The 20,417-nt window shown below is 43.2% G+C and overlaps 1 protein-coding gene across 5 annotated transcripts in view; it reads left to right on the forward strand.

The window, feature by feature from the left end:
- NBEA (neurobeachin) overlaps nt 1-20,417 on the forward strand; it is an 843,583-nt gene that overhangs the window by 104,032 nt on the left and 719,134 nt on the right. The window lies entirely within an intron of this gene.

Below are 20,417 nucleotides of genomic sequence, written 5' to 3' on the forward strand. Positions count from 1 at the left end.
ATCACAGCGTGACTATGAGCCACCAATGTGATTCAGCTGCAAAAAAGGCAGTTGGAATCCTAGGATGTATCAGATGAGTATTTCCAGTAGAAATAAAGAAGTACTAATACCATTGTATAAGGCACTGGTTGATAAGACTTTACCTGGAAAACTGTGTACTGTTCTGGTCACCTGCGTTCAAGATGTGGGTGGTTCAACATCTCCATCAGGGAGTTGGGCCTCAGCTCAAGTAGAGTGGTCGAGTTACTCCCATACTATGTCTGCTACACTGGACAGTGACGAGGGCCTCCATCAACTAAAGTCCCATCGATGCCCAAGGCCCTGCAGACACGCAGGAGATCCTGATGGTACTGGTGCCATCCATACCGGCTCCGGCAGTACATAACGCCGGGGTAAACCTGCCTTGGAATCGTTCCATGTGTGTCTGCCTCAGCGGCACTGCTCCCCATCACTGGGGAGGTCCCACCAGCGCTCGCCCACACATAGCCGTCATACCTCGGAAGTAGGGAGGCAGGCTCAGAGAAGCCCTCTTAGTCTCCGGACCCTGGGCACCGACAGCGGGATTCCAGGCAAGGCTTGCCAGTAACCTGGTGCAGACCTGCGAAGGCACGCACCCCCAAGCATGAGCATTGATATCGACCCTTCGCGTCTCCAATGTCTCCGCACTGATCACGTCACCGATCGGTTGAATGGACTCTCCGGTCACCCACCCACTGGCATCTGTCTCTGAGACATGAATCCCCATTCTTAAAGGAGACCCTCCTGAAGACTGGCTCGCTCCGGCTCCTTGTCCCACTCTAGGTCCTGGTACCAATCAAGCAGTGTGAGGCGTAGATCTCCAGTCTGCCGACGCCAAGGACTCACATGAGGGACTTGTCTCGGTCAGACAGGTCGATGTCAAGGCACAGCAGCCAGCACTGCATGGAGGAGGGCCACAGTCCAGCCAGTTATGGCCGTTCTGCAGTGATTACTCTGCTTACTGCTCTGGTGCTGAACAGCAGTCATTGTCAGTGGGACAAGCTCCTGCACTGGCGGTACCATTGACATAATTGGCACCACAACGGGCCCCTGGGCCAATGGCCAGCGGTGTGGTACCCCTTGAACCCTTGGGGGTTTACCCAACCTTTGCAGGACACCTGGTCAGTGGCAGGGGCCTTGGATAGGCCATCGGCCACAGCATCCCACCCTCCTCTGGACGTGGAGGCCTCACGGGGAAAATCCTCCCCCAGGCTCATGAGGACCCAGGGGAGCAGCCAGCTGGATCACAGGGGATGTGGTAGATCCCTCGGCACTGGCTTCATCCTCATCGTCGCCAGATGAAGTTATTACGGGTCCCCCTCACTCAGTTCCGCAAAATGACACCAAGGCTCATCAGGAGCTTTTGAAGAGGGTCATCTCTAACCTGGGGCTCCATGCAGAGGAACTCGAGGACCCATCAGACTCACTGTTCAATGTCCTGTGGCCTGCGGTACCCGGCAGGGCGGCTTTACCCCTACATGAGGGGGTATCAAATTATTAATGCCCCATGGCAAACCCCCTCCTCCCTGCCACCCATTTCAAAAAGGGCTGAGTGTAACTACTTTGTGCCAGCTAAAGGCTGTGAGTATCTCTATACTCATCCAGCCCAAACTCCCTCGTAGTTGAGGCTGTTAATCAAAGGGAGAGGCAAGGTTATTCTGGGGCTACACCCAAGAATAAAGACTCGAGGAGACTGGATCTGTTTGGGCAAAAAATTTTAGTCTTCCAGCCTTTAGTTGTGAGTGGCCAATCACCAAGCCTGCCTTAGCCGCTACAACTACAACATGTGGCAGACCATGGCCAAATTCCAGGTCTTGCTGCCCAAAGGATCCAGGAAGGATTTTTCAGGCGACCCTTGAAGAGGGCAAGGCGGCCCTCCAGGCAGCCTCAGATGCAGCAGACTCTGTAGCTCGCACCATGGCCTCGGCCTTTTCATGCGGACGGCATCCTGGCTGCTCCTCATGGGTCTGTCTCAGCAGTCAATGTAGGACCTCCCCTTCGATGGCCTGGCACTGTTTGCAGGGCAGACAGATGGTAAACTGCATGGACTCAAAGACTCCCGCACTACCCTGAAAGCTCTAGGGCTGTATGTCCCCAGTCCACCCTGTAAGTGGTTCAAGCTGCAACCATCTCAGGGTCAAGGGAGCCAACCCCGGTAGGAGCCACCCCATAAGAAGAGTAGGGGCTACAAGCACTGCCTGAGCCACCCACCTCCACCCTCTTCCCAATTGGGCTCGACCCGTAATAAGGAGGGGGGCAAGCAAGCATTTTGAGGGTGCGCTTGAGGGTGACCTACCAGACTATACCGTGGTTCCATCTTTCCTGCTGTTTTCCAACCACCTTTCTTTTTTCCTCCCCACATGGACCGCTGGCTCCTCAATACTGTGGCGCAGGATTACACCCTTCAGTTTCTTTCTACCCATCCCCATTCCCATCCCTCTTCAGGGACCCATCTCACGAGAGTCTTCTCTTGCAGGAGGTAGAAGGGTTGCTGCAGCTGGCTGTGGTGGAAATGGTTCCTCATGAATACAGGAACAAGAGGTTCTATTCCTGGTACCTTTTAATCCCGAAGGCCAAGGGTGGTCTACGGTCTATTCTGGACCTGCAAGACCTCAAAAATACCTAAAAAAGCTGAAGTTCTGCATGGTCTCGCTGGCCTCTATCATTTCCCCCCCCCCACCTCCCCGGAGACTGGTATGCCATCCTCGACTTGAAGGATACATATTTCCACATAGCAACCTTTCAAGGCCACAGACGCTTTCTACGTTTTACGGTAGGACCTGACCACTATCAGTTTGTGGTCCTCCTGTTCAGCCTCACAACAGCACTGAGGGTGTTCATCAAATGCACATCGGTAGTAGCTGCTTACCTCAGACATCGAGGTATCCAGATCTAACTGTTCCTCAATGACTGGCTTGTCAAAGGCTGTTCCAGGTCCCAAGTTCAGAAGGATGTTGTGGTACTGCAGGCCACATGCCAGTCCCAGGGCCTGCTGGTAAATAACAAAAATTTGACATTAGTTCTGATGCAGAGGATAGAGTTTGTTGGAGTGGTGCTTGACTCCACCTGTGCCACAGCGTTCCTACCACAGGAGAGGTTCCAGATGATAGTGGACCTCATCATGAGAGTCTCCGCGTTCCACCTGACCATGCCCAAGGTTTACCTGCACTTGCTGGACCATATGGCAGCATGTACATATATTGTCTGCCATGCCTGGCTCAGGATGCAGCTCTTACAGCAATGGCTAGCGACACACTGAACAAAGTGAAAAGCTAGCTGAAGCAGCAGATGTTCCAGCACAGTCACTGGTGGTAAGAAGGAACTGAGGGTGCGGGGAGCCAACAGCGCCCCTTATACTGCAGCATGTGCGTGCCGCTCCAGAGGCACTAGAACCTATGGATACCACTGAGGGAAAAACTTCAGGCATCGGTACATATGGCGAGCACACACACCTAATACGGAATGGACACGAGCAACACATCTCAAAGAACTCCAGTTATGGAAAAGGTAACTTCCCTCCAGTGGCACCCTTCGTATTGCCAATGAATCCAGAATCACCTTTCCCTTCCTTGGGAGATTCTGACTGACTCAATGAACCATTATTTTCTCCTTCAAGACGTGTCTTCCTGAACAGGAGGCTTTGACCAGTTTGACACCAGTTTTATCTTCCTTGGAGCCATTGGTACTCTATGCCATGGGGACCTCCGCGACACCCATTGGATCAATTTTTGGCCATACTGGGGGCTGTGGGACCTGTACTACCCCACAGAGTTAGTCTGGTCTGCTAGGGAGTCATCACATCCCTCCCCTGGAGAGGGCAGCCGGAACTGCCTCCTGATCCTGTTGAGGAACAGGAGTATGTTCTGGATCTGGCAGTTCTGCTAGAACTGACGAAGTTGTCGTCATCTTTCCCAGATGAGAGGTGGTGGTTCCGATGTCTTCATCCCCAGTGGTGACTATAAGCAGTTCCAAGAACTCCTACGCAGAATTGCAGGGGAACTGCAGATTCCACTTGAGGAAGTTCAGGATCCTCAACATAAGCTCCTGGACATCTTCCAGTACCAGTCCAATAGTGCTCCCTGTTGACAAAGCCATCCTGGAACCAGCTAGAGAAGTCTGGAATACCCCAGCTTCTTGTGTCCTTACTCCTATGAAGGCAGAGAAGTGTGGATTGGAATTTCTGTTCTCTCATCCTGCCCCTAACTCTTTAGCGGTCCGGACTGCCATGGAAAGATCTAGGCGACAACACCCATGATCATTTTACGCTGACTAATAAGTCAAGCATCTCGACTTATTGGGAAGAAAGGTCTTTTCTTCATCTAGCTTTCAGTTCAGGATAGCCAACTGCCAAGCATGGATGGCTAAGTATGATTTCCTGAACTATTCAGAATGTGCAGACAAGCTTCTGCAGAATAACAGAGCTCATTCCCAGGCTCTCATAGAGGAAGGCCAAGATGGTTGCCAGGACTGCTCTTCAGTCAGTGGTAGATGCAGCCGATACATCTTCAAGGGTGATGGCTACTGCATTTGTAATGCACAAGGAGTCATGGCTTCATGTTTTGGGGTTTTCCAGGGAGATGCAGAGCTCTGTGGAGTACCTGCCCTTTTATGAGACTGATCTGCTCAACCAGAAGACTGATGAGTCTTTACATACCCTGAAGAACTCCGGGGCCATCCTCCACCCCCTGGGTATGTATGCTCCTGCCCCGGAAAGAAAATTTCTTAGGCAGTCATAAAAGCCTGTACTGATGGCTCAAGAAGGTTACCACTGGAAATCTTACGAGCCACCCTGTAAGAGACAGGGTTCATAAATCCTGCTTCCCCACACCTTCTGCATCAATTTCCTCTTCCCAGTCCCAGCCCTCGGCTAAGTACCAGCTGATCTGCACACACCCCTTTTGTTTGGGGGTCAGGGGTCATCTGGCACTCTCTTTCCACACCTAAAGTGCAATAACAATGGAGAAATGGGTGCTGAATGGCATCCACTCTGGATATATGATAGCTTACATCTCTATGCCCTTCAAAATACCTTCCTCCCCCTTTCAGGGGCCACTCTCATGAGAAGAGTCTCAAAAAAGTAGAATTGCTCTTGCAGCGAGAAGTGATAGAGTGAGTTCCTCTTCAGTACCAAGAGAGGGGTTTTTACTCAATGTACTTCCTAGTACCCAAAAAGAAAGGTGGTTGGAGACCCATTCTTGATCTTCACTATCTGAATTATTTTATTTGCAACTCAAGTTTTGCATGTTCATGTTGGCATTTATAATCTCAACCCTAGAAAAGGACATGCGGTTTACAACTCTCAATATGAAGAACACCTACTTCCACGTAGACATTCACATTTGCTCTGTGGAAGATTTCCACTAGGAACCTGTTCTCCTCCCAAACAAACAGGAAATGTGGCATATACTATATTTTGCTCTATCAGCTCTTCCATCCCCTCATGGGATAAGGGCTAATTCCACAACAGCACAAGTGATATCTATGGCATTGCTTCAAGAAATGCTTCTACTTGTAAGGAGCAGGTTTGAAAAATTTGTCTTAAATTTTAGAAACATTTAAAAAATAGAATCCTTCTCCTCCCTCAAGGTGTTTAGGACTTCAGCGGAGAATTGCTTTTCAGACTTCAGGTGAAAAAAATTTGAAGATTAATATACATTACTGGTTTTGGAAAGAAAACATATGGATTGGTTTTGTATGAAAATATGAATTTGGTTTTGTATGAAAATGATGATTACTGGAAACATCTGTTTACAGATAATACCTTAACTGAGGAGTTGCATTACAGTTGCAGTGGAGCCCTGTTAATTTGAATTTTGCTAAACCTCACCTTCTGTAATTCACTTATACACACAATCTGGTGGTTCCTCCACCTCTGATCAGAGACCAAATAGAATTATACTGCAGTGTTGTATTACTAAGATACAGTTACCTTAGTTGTACAACGTATATCACATTTACTAGCATGCTACCAATTAAAAATGCACTTATCGGCTGAACAAAGTAAACTTAGAGATGCATTATGCTTTTTTGTGTATTTGCGTCCTCACTAATGCACAAAATTCAGAAATGTACAATGGGTCTTCCAGTCATGAATGAGAATTAACAAGGTTCTGCTGTAATGCCTTTTCTAAAAGATTCATGAATGAGTTTACTTCAGTTACAGAACTTTTGGTGCTTGTTGAAATTCTTATAAAAGCTTTGTGGTAGAAGGAATGCTGGCTAAGGATTTTTTTTTCTCATCAATCAGTAATTGGCTGTTGCTTAATGAAGTCAGCTGAAGAGAATTAAATAGAATTATTTCATATGCCAACATTTTATCTGTAATCCATAAAGTGGTTAAACTGAGATGGAACAAGGTTCTTGCCCCGCTCTAAAAGTCTTGTTGCAGTTTTTCCTTCTATGTCAGCATGCTGTCAGGGCCAACTTCATGAAAAGACTCTCTGCAAAAAGCCCCTGTCTGGGTAGTTCAGCTCCATAGCACTGGAAGAGGATAGACCAGGCTCTACGGTTTACCAGCCCCATTTCTCCACGTTACAAGTAAACCCAAACTACCTTATTCTAGCTGCCAAATCTTCCTGCTTTCCTCTGGTACAGGAGCCCCAATTTTTCTTCGTCCTCTCTCAACTGCAATGTACTTCTTTGCTGAAGAGACAGGAACTGTCAGATGGTTCCAGAACCTCACCCTCTGATTAGCTCCCAGTTCCTTGTATTTCTCATTAATCAAGGTCCACACAATCCCAATCCCAAATTCTTCTCCATCCCCAAATTCCAACTCACTTCCCAAATGCCAAACTAAGTATATCTCTCCTTTAGTAGCAAATAATTGCAGATCTTTAAGTTTCATACATTCAAAATTTTGCACTTTCAGTGTCTGGGCTGCTGTCCCTCACTACTTCAGCGTGGGCAGGAGTGGAAAACTGACTAAAGGGATGGATGAGGTGTATACCTGCAGCCTTGTGTATAATGTGATTGTGCAGTTGTGAAAATGGCTGTATACTTTAGTGTTTTGCTAGTAGATCACATAACTCACACTGTGCAGCATAGAAAAAAGACATTTATCTTCTATTTACCAATTTCTGAGCCCGACCACTTCTGTTTTCAGAATTCTCTAGGAGAAGTGAGTGACCACTGGGAGAATTGCAGGAGTATGAGAATTTTACGAAACTAAAACCGTGCCTTGGTGAAAACAAGCAGAGGCTTTCATGAGGAGGTGGCTGGCATTTGGGACTTCTAAACTGCACAGGAGAAGTCCCACATGGCAAGTGCGTTCCTCTGCTGCACAATTTATCTACATTTTGAGATATTTGTCCTTGATATTTAGGTCTTTCAATAGTAGAACAGTAAACTCATGAGGCTTAGGAGCCCCAAATAACAGCTGCTGCTTCCTGAAAGCCTTCTTGCCCGCTACCTCCACCCAGTGCTTCGGTTTTTTTGCTGCCTAATTCAGCTGGCTAACTGATAGCAATAACTTTCCATTGAAGTCCATGCTTTCTTCACTTCCCCACCCAGCCTCTCTTCTCATTTTTAATAACAATAATAATGTACTTAGATGCTCCATTTATGTGCTCAACATTTCTGAAAATCTGGCCACTTAGGCCTGCATGTAGGAGGCTAACTGTAGGCACCCATTTGTGAAAATCTTGACTCTAGTCTCATTGTGAAAGTGCACAAATTGATCAGACAATTTCTGTAAGATGTATATTGCAATTTCAATTCAGTGCCTGTAATAGCAAAATTTCATGGATCTGGAATAATACTTGGAATATGCATTCCTCTATTGACAGCCCTAGGGTCTGCTGAAAGGACAACAGTAGAGGAGAGAACATAGATACTTCAGTGGTTGGCACTGTATAAATACCTAAGATACTGTCTGAGAACAGGAAATAAGCAACTGCTTTGTTATGTATTCATGGATAGGAATGCTTTTCAGTCAGGATGGTTGTGACAGTCAAGGAATACCCAAGGATGCTCAGTGAAGTTTGTGTTGGTAGTGGCTACAAATGCTAAACATATATTAGGGAGGTGAGTTCATAGGCTTGTCCGCACTTGGATATAATTTTGGCCAAACCATTACAATATTACAGCTATTTTCATCAGTTAAAGCAGAATATATACTGGTTTTAGATACGTAATCATCTTTTAAGCAAGATGAGCTAGAAGTAACAATAATGGAAAACATGATCAGTGGGCATAATTCAAGTTTAGTGGGATGATTACGAGACCTTACATGTTTACATTGAGGTGTATAAACTACATAGGACTGGAAGGACTGAGGGCAAGAATTTATGCCGTAAGCGATATAAAATTTGATAGTGTAGAAAAGCATAAAAATATATTGGGTCAATGTAGAAGAAAAGCAAAGCAAGTGGGAAACTGCAGTACAGCTCCTTTGGCCTAGAATGAGATCAAGAACAGGAAATTCCTGGATCTATTATAAATAAAAAAAGACAGAATATTTTAACTACCTGGATATTTCTGGGGGATGAGACAACTAAACGTGGATCATCTCAGATTCTTAAATTATGTACATTACTCCATGAACAAGAAAAGTAAAGAAGCCATCCAGGAGCATGTATTTGCCAACAGGGAGAAAAGTCAGAAGAATACAGCCATCTAATCTTAGAGACTTCAAACCTATCTATTATTAGAGGAAGACATATTGAAAGCCAAATTTCAGAGGGCAGCTAGACATACTCTATGTAATTCAGTAATAATTTCCTCTGCTTGTGATAGTTACAGTTGATATCAAGCAAGACAGCTGAAAAATTGTTCTTGTTAACTTGACTTTAATGTAAAAACTGTATTGGCGAAACACCTTATTGTTTGTATTAAAATGCTTGTGTCCTTCACAATTCCATAATTACATGTTCCTTTTTCATCAGCCCTCCTATATCTCAGATGATCTTATTTAGCTAGCTAATGTGAAACAGCCAGGTTAATAGATTATTTTTTGTCTGCAAAGCTCTTGAGACTGCATGACATCATCAATAATACCTTAATCATATTAAACTGAATTTTGTTGCACAGAGACCGGCTTTGTCATTAAAGTGAATCAAGTGACATGTTACATTGCATGTGTTTGAATGAGATGTAGAACAAAAGGTTTAAATATTATTTTGAATAACTGTCCAAATCTTTTGTAAGTGGATTTGTTTGAAAATCTGAATTTTTAATTGCAGGAGAATTAAGTAGTTTATTCAAAGACACAATCTTTGTAGTTATAGTTCTTACTGAAATCATTAAGTACTATGTTAAACTCAAAGGTCATAATATTCCCTGAAATCTGCAACATTAGCAGTGTGTGTGAAAATACACTACTTTATATAATGTTGCTCTCAAAAAAACCCAGCCTATGTTAAGAGAACATTGTTACGCTTGCAAAATCAAACTTTCTAAATATTGAAGTTGTATAGTGCTCCTTGGCTGGAGCATGCTCACTTGCGGGAGGGAGGTGGTGCATGCACAGTCCAGTCACAAATAGAAGCCATGATGATGGGATGGATCATGCTCAGTTGCTCTGGTGAGGGATGTGCACAAGCTGGTCACAAATATGAGCTGGGAGACTTAAATGTGCTCAGTGAGGACAGAATTTTTGGAGATTTTAGCTGTTGCATTCTAGCAAGTCTGTACTGAGCATGTGTGAACTGTGGTATCTCAAAGCCTTATAACTGGATTTTCATGGGATGGCAAAAGGCCCTTCACAAAAAGGCCAGCACCTGCCAATTTCACATTCCTGCTCCAAAGCATGAGGACATTAATCTAAAAAGAAAACAAAAAAACTCAAGAATTTTTTTTAACATGGGCAAAACAACCATTTACCCTCTAGCCTTGTTCTCTAAAAAACTGAATCATTTTGGGTGAAATCTTTCAAAAACTTTTAGCCTGAGGCAGACACCCAGCATCGAAAATTTCAGCACATGTGGTTAGTTTGGTAAAGTTATAAACAACTCTTAAATAGAGTTTCATAATGAGAAGAATCAGGCAACCTTAATAATAGGTGTTGCCATCAGTCCGCCTATAATAAGGGCAGCATAGGACATTATTATTTACATATATAGTATTGCTTCTTTTGAGATGATCTACATCCCAAATTAAATGAGACTGAAGCAGCTATTATGTGTCTGAGGTTCAAGGTCAGTGGTCCTCAAACTGGGGCACGCCCCATAGGCGGTCATGGAGGAATGTCTGGATGGGCCTGCGCCAGCTCCAACAAGGAGGTGGGGAGGGAGTGCCATCTGCCTACAGCTCTGGGCCCCTGCTCCACTCCCGGCCATGGTCTGGCTGCGACTCTGCTCCCAGCCTGGAGGCAGAGCCCAGACACATTCCATTATTGGCAAGAGGATATGCAAGAGAAAAGTTTGGGCGTCACTGTTCGAGGTGGTGCGAAAAGATAAAAATAATTGCTTCTTGTGAAATTTTAGGAGTTAGTGCTATGACTATTGAGGTGCTTATAAGCTGTCTTGGAAGGATTAGATTTTTATTGGTTAAATGTCAGTAAATATTGATTTCACTGAACACCCATAAGATGATGATACAATATTTCCATCTATAATAATCAAAATCTATGGATAAATAAAGTAAGAAAAATGCTGCTTGAGAGCTTTAGAGTTTGATTTAAGGATATTTACTTTGTATATTTTGACATGTGATTTTGACATTTGTGTTTTTAATGGTTATAAAGCTACACATTTTTGAATCTCAACATCTGTCTTGAAATAATTTTCTGAGCCCCCCCTCCCCAATTTCCCACAACTGTGGAAAATTTAAATTAATAAAAATTAAAACATGCTTAAAACACACACATTTGTGCATTTGTGAAAACTGAAATAGGAATAGAGGAAATACTTAAAAATTAATATCAATATTATCCATCAAAATTATAAAAAAAAATCAAATTCTGCCATGTCTACTGATATGTAATTGCAAAATGTATTCTGAGAGTTTATTATATAAACTAACCAGTGTACTGAATCCCTATACATTATATGCCATATATTGTTGTAATCCTCATGACTAACTTCCTCTTTCACATCTTCAGTCTCCTCTGTAAACCATGTGACCTCCTACTCCTGGAAAACACTCCGACCCTCTCTGAAATAAAATCCAACCTCTTTGTAAAGGAGTTGGAGGGCTAAAGAGGATTGGTGAGGGAAGTGGAGATGATTTCATTAATGATCTGGATGATGGGATGGATTGCACCCTCAGCAAGTTCGCGGATGACACTAAGCTGGGGGGAGAGGTAGATACACTGAAGGGTAGGGATAGGGTCCAGAGTGATCTAGACAAATTGAAAAGGAGTACTAGTGGCCCCTTAGAGACTAACCAATTTATTTGACCATAAGCTTTTGTGAGCTACAGCTCACTTCATTGGATGTATTCAGTGGAAAATACAGTGAGGAGATTTATATACACACAGAACATGAAAAAATGGGTGTTATCATACACACTGTAAGGAGAGTGATCACTTAAGACGAGCTATTACCATCAGGAGAGCGGCGGGCGGGGAAGAAAACCTTTTGTAGTGATGATCAAGGTGGGCCATTTTCAGCAGTTAACAGGAACGGTGGGGGTGGGGAAATAAACAAGGGGAAATAGTTTTACTTTGTGTAATGACACATCCACTCCCAGTCTCTATTCAAGCCTAAGTTAATTGTATCCAGTTTGCAGAGTAATTCCAATTTAGCAGTCTCTCGTTGGAGTCTGTTTTTGAAGTCTTTTTGTTGTAATATTGCGACCTTTAGGTCTGTAATCAAGTGACCAGAGAGATTGAAGTGTTCTGCAACTGGTTTATGAATAAAGAAAAGGAGTACTTGTGGCACCTTAGAGACTAACCAATTTATTTGAGCATGAGCTTTCGTGAGCTACAGCTCACTTCATCAGATGCATACCGTGGAAACTGCAGCAGACTTTATATATACACAGAGAATATGAAACAATACCTCCTCCCACCCCACTGTCCTGCTGGTAATAGCTTATCTAAAGTAATCTTCAGGTTAGGCCATTTCCAGCACAAATCCAGGTTTTCTGGAGGGGGATTTCTGGAGGGGGGTGAGGGAGTGAGAGAACCTGGATTTGTGCAGGAAATGGCCTTACTTCATTATCGTGCACATTGTGTAAAGAGTTGTCACTTTGGATGGGCTATCACCAGCAGGAGAGTGAATTTATGTGGGGGGGTGGAGGGTGAGAGAACCTGGATTTGTGCTGGAAATGGCCTAACCTGAAGATTACTTTAGATAAGCTATTACCAGCAGGACAGTGGGGTGGGAGGAGGTATTGTTTCATATTCTCTGTGTATATATAAAGTCTGCTGCAGTTTCCACGGTATGCATCTGATGAAGTGAGCTGTAGCTCACGAAAGCTCATGCTCAAATAAATTGGTTAGTCTCTAAGGTGCCACAAGTACTCCTTTTCTTTTTGCGAATACAGACTAACACGGGGCTGTTACTCTGAAACCTGGTTTATGAATGTTATAATGCTTGACGTCTGATTTGTGTCCATTTATTCTTTTACGTAGAGACTGTCCAGTTTGACCAATGTACATTACAGAGGGGCATTGCTGGCACGTGATGGCATATATCACATTGGTAGATGTGCAGGTGAATGAGCCTCTGACAGTGTGGCTGATGTGATTAGGCCCTATGATAGTGTTCCCTGAATAGATATATGGACACAGTTGGCAATGGGCTATGCCCCCCGCCCCCCCAGTCTCCTGCTGGTAATGGCTCATCTTAAGTGATCACTCTCCTTACAGTGTGTATAACACCCATTTTTTCATGTTCTGTGTGTATATAAATCTCCTCACTGTATTTTCCACTGAATGCATCCAATGAAGTGAGCTGTAGCTCATGAAAGCTTATGCTCAAATAAATTGGTTAGTCTCTAAGGTGCCACTAGTACTCCTTTTCTTTTTGTGAATACAGACTAACACGGCTGCTACTCTGAAACTAGACAAATTGGAGGATTGGGCCAAAAGAAATCTGATGAGGTTCATCAAGAACAAGTGCAGAGTCCTGCACTTAGAATGGAAGATTCCCATGCACTGGTACAGGCTGGGGACCTCCTGGCTAAGTGGCAGTTCTGTAGAAAAGGACCTGGAGATTACAGTGGACGAGAAGCTGGATATGAGTCAACAGTGTGCCCTTGTTGCCAAGAAAGCTGATGACATATTGGGCTGCATTAGTAGGAGCATTGCCAGAAGATGGAGGGGAGTGATTATTCCCTTCTGTTTGGCACTGGTGAGGCCTCATCTGGAGTACTGTGTCAAGTTTTGTGTCCATACATAAAGGATGTGGACAAATTGGAGAGAGTCCAGCGGAGGGCAACGAAAATGATCAGGGGGCTGGGGCGCTTGACTTTGAGGAGAGGCTGAGGGAACTGGGCTTATTTAGTCTGCAGAAGAGGAGAGTGAAGGGGGATTTGATAGCAGCCTTCAACTAACTGAAGGGAAGTTCCAAAGAGGATGGAGCTAGGCTGTTCTCAGTGGTGGTAGATAACAGAACAAAGAGCAATGGTCTCAAGTTGCAGTGGGGGAGGTCTAGGTTGTATATTAGGAAACACTATTTCACTAGGAGGGTAGTGAAGCACTGGAGTGGGTTACCTAGGGAAGTGGTGGACTCTCCATTCTCTCCAGAGGTTTTTAAGGCCTGGCTTGACAAAGCGCTGGCTGGGATGATTTAGTTGGGGTTGGTCCTGCTTTGAGCAGGGGGTTGGAGTAGATGACCTCCTGAAGTCTCTTCCAACCCTAATCTTCTATGATTATCTAGCTCACAGGTTTGAATCATCCCATTAATTTTTAGGGGCTAAAAGTTATAAGGCCATCTAGCAAGCTGATGGTCTCAGCACAGTTACTAATAGAAGAATCTACATTACAAAACCATTATCTCAACTGGCACGTTGTTTACAATCTTATTGGAGAAGCCAAGATTTGTATAAACAGAAACTACCTTTCTCTCCTTGAGGCAGTACTTAGCTCAGGAATGGAAATGTTAGTAGGGGAGCTTGATAGCTTCTAGCAAGTAGTGTTTGTTGAGGCTGTTCTGGGCATGTCTATACTGCAATTAAAAACCTGCAGCTGGCCTGTGCCAGCTGATTCAGGCTCTTGGGGCTTGGGCTAAGGGGCTGTTTAATTGGCAGAGTAGGCGTTTGGGCTCAGGCTGCAGCCTAAGTTCTGGTACCTGGTGAGTTGAGAGGATTCCAGAGCCTGGGGCTGCAGCCTGAATGCCAAGACTGCATTTTAATAGCATCTTAGCCTGAGCCCCATGAGCTCGAGTCAGATGTCATGGGCCAGCAGCAGGTGTCTAATTGCAATGTAGATATACTTTGTTTTTCTAACCACCTCCCTCACGTTGGCATTGGAGAATATAAAAAGGTGTGGTTCCATTGGCTCTTCAGTTCTTTCTAACTGTCTGGAGGAGCAGTGGGCACACTGTTTTTATGACACTACTGTAGTCTGTTTTTATCTCCCTTCCCTTTTCCCATTACTCTATAACAGTCGTCACTAACTAAGAAGAAAAAAAATTGGTTTGTGCATGGCTGCAGGCAACGTCTGTGACTCAGACCTCATGGGCTCCTTCCCCTTCTCTTGTGTCTTGGTCCTTTTCAGACTTTTTCTTTTATTTATTATCTATCTGTTTAGGACCTGTTGGGACTGATTTCAAGCTCTGTGGTTCCTGCAACTGAGATCTATTACTGATGCCCTGATGGTAATGGAAGGACATCATTTTTCAGACTCCTTTGAAGATGTGGCAAGTCTCAGATCATTTTGCCACCAAGGAAAATGCCCAGTTTCTTTTCCTCTGTTTTGGGCAGGCAGGACCCAGCCCTCTCTTTTAGATGGGGATCAGAACTGGAAGGAATGTATAAGAGGAACTACTAAGTGACATAAGGTAGAGCCAAGATATGGTTAGTAACCCTAGACTGGCTCAGCAATTGTGGTTCTCCATCCTTGAACTGATAACAGAAGTGCAAGTCCTGATTACCAGTCTTGCAGATTTCTTGTCTCAGGGTCAGATAAGAGTCTCTGCTCAGATCTCAAATATTGAAACAGGAAGCTTTTACCAGAAACTAGTCTAATGAAATGGGAAGGGATTGTCCTTTGGGTACCTCAGAAGGGGTTAAACCCAAGTAGACAATCATCTTAGTTTAATTTTGTATATGTACTTGTAAGTAAAACAGTCATATTAACTCTTGGAGCTCTGTCAGAGTTGACCTGAGTGCATTTCCAGCCTTCCAGCTTCTAGTCCATGGGTGGTTGGTCTAGGTTTATCTTGTATTGATGTTTCTTAAATGTACGTTGGGTATTCCCTCTGGTGGATAACCATCTCTGTCATGGGATCTGAACCTCATGCTAATGCAGTTATGTACTACCCTGTGTAAAACAGGTATTCTTCATAGTTAAGTAGCCGGAACGGTTAGTGAGATTCATGCCATTAGCCCTTCCTGTTTTTTTTCTCTAAGCCTCAGTGACATCCAGCCGATGTAAGACTTCAAGTTTTATATGTAAAACAGACCCTTTGTTAACAAAACAAGGCCAGACCAAACCAGAAGTCTGACAGACTTTTTGGCATATGCGACTAAAACCAGAGGTCTGTCCATATAGATAATGCTGTGTATGCTAAACTTCTGTGATCTGGCAGTTCTCTTTCCCCTTCGCCCCCTCCAAAAAAACAAAATCTGTGGGAATTAGAGCACACTCATCTAAGTAGTAGGCAGCTTCCAGCATATAATAATGCAGTGTATCTATAATGGAAATGTCTAGTGATGCTTGTTTGGAGTTCTGAATACGCTCTCAAACAGCATTGTTCTCTTTACCTAACCTTTAGATCTAATGCCCAGTTCAGAGGAGCAGTCCTGTAATTGCTTTTCAGTTAATACTTCTCAGATCCCCCCGTACATCCCCCACAGATGCCACCTAATCTTCTAGGGGAAGAGGGGATCCATGCTAGTAGTTCTTAAAGGAAGAATATATGGTTACTTACCAAAATAATTGTGGGTCCATTTACACTGCAAAACAAAGAAAACCCTGTGGCACCAAGGCTTGGAGTCTGGGTCAACTGACTTGGGATTGCAGGGCTTGTGTTTCAGGACTACAAATAGCAGAGTAGACATTAGTGCTCAGGCTAGATCCTGAGCTCTGAGACCCTCTCCCTTCTCTGGGTTTTAGAGCCCAGGCTCCAGCCCAAGTGGGAGTGTCTACAATGCTATTTTTAGCCCTGTAGTGTGAGCCTGAATCAGTTGGCCCTGGGCCCTGTAATTTGCTGCTGTGGGGTAGTTTTTGCACTGTAGATGTACCCTGTGATTACCCATCTTGATGCACACTCCCTGTCCATCCACTTCTTTGCAGTCTATTTAAGGACTTGCCTAACATACTCAAGTCCTGGTGGTACACTGGAGCAAGGGGGAGGTGAATAGATTCAATGGACATTCCTTTACTGCAGCTTCAGCGTTTGAGAGCCTAGGAAACACATTCTCCAAGAGTTTTGGGACAATCCCCTTAAAGAATCATGTTTATTTTGAGTAAGTTACCTTTTAATTATTTAAGCATTGGTAGTAATTGTTTTACAGGCTTAAATACAATGGGCCAAATTAATCTCTTTTGTGACTATATTGACTTAATTGAAGTGTTAGATATGTTTGGCCCATCTGTTAATTGAAACAATATTATCCTATTCCAGATTAATAGTGATTTAAAAGAAATAAATAACCCTATAGTATCCCTTTTTACTAGGTAGAGTTTCTGGTTTGCCCATGTCTAGTGTTGGGAAAATCTGACTCCTGGTACTGGAGACTTTAGTGAGAACTGATCTTCTTCCTTAAGGAAATTAGAAAGCAGACAGCTGTTATAATAATTTTTACAGTTTCTTCTGTCATGGTTTGTCCCAGCAAAGCTAATGTTCTGCGGCAGATAAGTGTAACAGGAGGTCATTGATAATTACAATGTTTTGTTTATAAAATCTTTGTTTTTTCATGACTTCTTATATTCTCTTCAAATGATTTCAAATACATATTTGAGGACAAAATTAATATATTTTAGTGTATCCCATTGTGCTCAAATGACTCTTGAAAAAATCTAAAAAAATCCCCCCCCCCCCCAGACTTACGTACATATGGTCAAATCAGTTGGTTTATATTTAATGTTTATGGGATGGAGAAAGGGTAATAAAAGCACTGTCTTCCCTGATTGATGTAATAAATACGTAGCACACAGGCTTTGTCCAGAGTAGGGAATAAATGTGTTAAATCATAGTAGCTAAATTTAAGCTCAAGTCTTTTAGAACGAACACACAAACAAATAAAGGTTTTGTGCTGATTTCTGGGAACTCAGCAGGCCACAGTCAATGCCGGCTGGATACAGGTGGTTTTGGTTGAGGTTTGCCATATCTGTCTATCCAAGTAATTTGATATAATGCAATTTACAAACTTTGGTCCCCAAGAGAGACCCCCCCCAAACCCACCTAGAGGCCTGTTGAATTCAGTGGGGTGCAGCTATCTATGTGTGTAACAAGTTGGAGGGAATAGGGCGTAAACGTATAATTTTTTGTAAACTAGCAGGGCTTGAAAACTCTGAAAACTTGAACACTGATCCACGTTTTCTTAAAGAAAACCTAAGAAATTAAATTCAAAGTCTATGTCAATGCAATTTTAAGGCTGTACATTTAAATGCTCAGGTAAGAAACCCCCAAATTTAAGGCTGAACATGCAACTTGATCTATATACTCCATGCATGTTCATTATGAAAGCCTTTAATTACATGACATTTGCTTAAACAAAGTAATTTAGGTTTTTCTACCAAGTCATTATGCAATATTTATGTAGTATTGTACTATTTTATACATGCCAAACACAGAGAGAGTTGTTTCTATAAAATACTGTATCATAAGCTAAAACTTTTAGAGAAAGTACAGGATATTAGCGAGATGAGGTAGGTGAGGTAATAACTTTTATTGGACCAACTTTTGTTGGCAAAAAAACAGGCTTGCCACAGTGAATATCACCTCACTATACACCAACTTTCCTCAAAATCACAGCATTGCTGCCTGCTCAAATATCTGTGGACAATAATATCTGGTATCAGTGGACAACATTAATATCCACCCGAACACATTGTTAAACTCATCCATTTCATCCTCGCCCATAACAATTTTACATTCAACAATACTTTGTTGAAACCATGGGTACTAGGATGGCTCCCCAATATGCCAAACTCTTCCTGGGCCACCTTTTGGAAGAATTTCTAGACAAATGCACCACAAAACCAATTGTATACTTGAGATGCATTCATATTTTCATCCTCTGGACTGAGGGCCTAAACTCCCTCATAGGTTTCTATCACAATTTCAGCAACCATCAAACTCTCTCTAGAACACTCCACTGCACTGTGTTCTCTCTAGAACACTGATACTGCACCAGTATCAACTTCCTAGACACAAAGATCAGCTTTAACAATGGAACCTGACAGGCAGCTACACGCAAGAAGCCCACAGATCACCACACTTAAACCTTCACAGATCCAGTAATCACCCCAAACTCACCAAAAAATCTGATAGTTATAGCCAAGTCCTCAGATACCACAGAAAGTTCTCTGAGGACCAAGTCTGGGATGAATGAAACACTTAAAATCACCTTCACCAAACAAGAACACTCCATGAGAGAAGAGGACCACATCACAGGCCACCCAAATACCCAAGAGAACCTGCTTCAATACAGGAGAAAAAAATCCCCTCTGACTGCACACTCCAAGTTGTCACCTACCACTCCATACTGGAACCCATATTGAGATATAATTAAACAGTTACAACCTTTACTCAATGGGGACCACATCCTGAAATAAATCTTTGCTAAACCCTCACTTTTGGCCTTCAAACAACCCCCTCAGCCTCTCCAGGCTCCTCACCAGAAGAAAGCTCCCCACAGACCAGCACCCATGAATACAAAGAAGCACCATATTCTTACATAACTGATGCAAAACCTGCAGACACATCTCCACTGCTGTGGTGATCCATACCTCCTACAATACACTTTTCAAGATCCATAGGTCCTATACATGCCTACCGCAACATGTGGTCTGTTTCATTCAGTGCACTAAATATTCCAATATGTGGGTAAAACCAGACAATCGCTATGCTCTTGAATGTACTCTCAGAAAAATAAGGCAAAACATTGTCACCAGTCGGCCAATACTTTTCACAAAACAATCACTCCATACTGAACCTCTGTCCTCATCCTCAAAGGAAACCTGCACAGCACCGTCAAAAGACAAGCCTGGGAGCTTAAATTCATAACTTTGCGAGACACTAAGAGTCATCACCTTAATAAAGACACTGGATTTATGCCTTATTGCAATAATCTGTAACCTACTAACTCCCTTTTTGGTCCCATGGTTGCTGGGGTGTTAATGGGTCAGTTCAGTGTGAATGGAGTCTTATAATGTGAGTTAACTACTTATGCTATACAATTGGTGCTTCCTTGTATTTAGATGTGACAAACCTTTCCCAGACCTGAAGAAGAGCTCTACATAGCTCAAAAGTTTGACTCTTTCACCAATTAAAAGCTGGTCCAATAACCTGTATTACCTCATCTGCATTGTCATTCAAGAACAATGTACTGAGTTGGGCATTGTTCCGACCACGCTGGTAGAAAGACAATAAATGTAATTGGTTTAAGACACAACTTTATTCAATTAACCTATCTCAGAATACCCAGCAATATACTGTACAGTGCATGTAATAATAAGATAATATATAATATATAATAAGATTCCAGAAATGTCACTCAGTGTGTCACTGAGGCCAAAAATGTTTGTCAGTGTGAAGCGATGGAAATAGCTACAGGTGTGATTAAGAGCTCTTTTTGTTCAGTATATCACCAAGTTGAATCATCAATGGGTTTTGTTGTCTGTAGCCATACCATTTTTAAGTTCTCAGCCATTTTGTTTTTACAAGATTACACCTCCACAGTGGATAGCTACAGTAATCTGTCATGCCAAAAGTCCTAGACCATTGTGGTATCGGAGGTAATGTAACAAATCACTATCCTTATTCTGCAACTAATTTGTATGCAAAAATTGTATTGGCTCTATGAGGGAGACTGCACACATAGTGGATTACTTCACCCAACTGCCACAGTTCTTCAAAACCACGCACACAACACATCCAGCGCGCACACACTAACTCCAAACCAGCACAGTACATACCCTTCATTTGCTGCCTGCTCAAATCTTCCAGCAGTGTCATTGTCATTGTGTGTGTGTCACTCTGAAGCCTAGAATGTCTGTCTTTCTGAGTCAGTGTGAAGTGAGAGGAACAGCTACAAACATGTTTTTTGTTTAGTATATCACCACATTTACTCATCATCACTGGACCTTGGGATAACCAGATGGAATGTTGGAGTCTAAAGGTTCT

Source organism: Eretmochelys imbricata, chromosome 1 (assembly GCF_965152235.1).
Source record: "Eretmochelys imbricata isolate rEreImb1 chromosome 1, rEreImb1.hap1, whole genome shotgun sequence".
Taxonomy (NCBI): domain Eukaryota; kingdom Metazoa; phylum Chordata; order Testudines; family Cheloniidae; genus Eretmochelys; species Eretmochelys imbricata.